Source organism: Arachis duranensis, chromosome 3 (genome assembly GCF_000817695.3).
Source record: "Arachis duranensis cultivar V14167 chromosome 3, aradu.V14167.gnm2.J7QH, whole genome shotgun sequence".
NCBI classification, from domain to species: domain Eukaryota; kingdom Viridiplantae; phylum Streptophyta; class Magnoliopsida; order Fabales; family Fabaceae; genus Arachis; species Arachis duranensis.
Genome location: NC_029774.3, coordinates 39,826,658 through 39,826,995, shown reverse-complemented (window position 1 = coordinate 39,826,995; position 338 = coordinate 39,826,658).

The window sequence follows — 338 nt, the reverse complement described above, 5'->3', positions numbered from 1 at the left end:
AGGATAAAAAGAAGAGAATATACTATAAATTCCAAAATATCAATGAATATTAATTCTAATTAGATGAGCGGGACTTGTAACCTTTTGCTTCTGAACAGTTTTGGCATCTCACTTTTTCCTTTGAAGTTTAGAATGATTGGATTCTCTAGAAAATTAGAAATTCGGATAGTGTTATTGACTTTCTTAGTTAAGTATGTTGATTCTTGAATACAACTACTTATGAGTCTTGGCCGTGGCCCTAAGCACTTTGTTTTCCGGTATTACCACCGGATACATAAATGCCACAGACACATGACTGGGTGAACCTTTTCAGATTGTGACTCAGCTTTGCTAAAGTC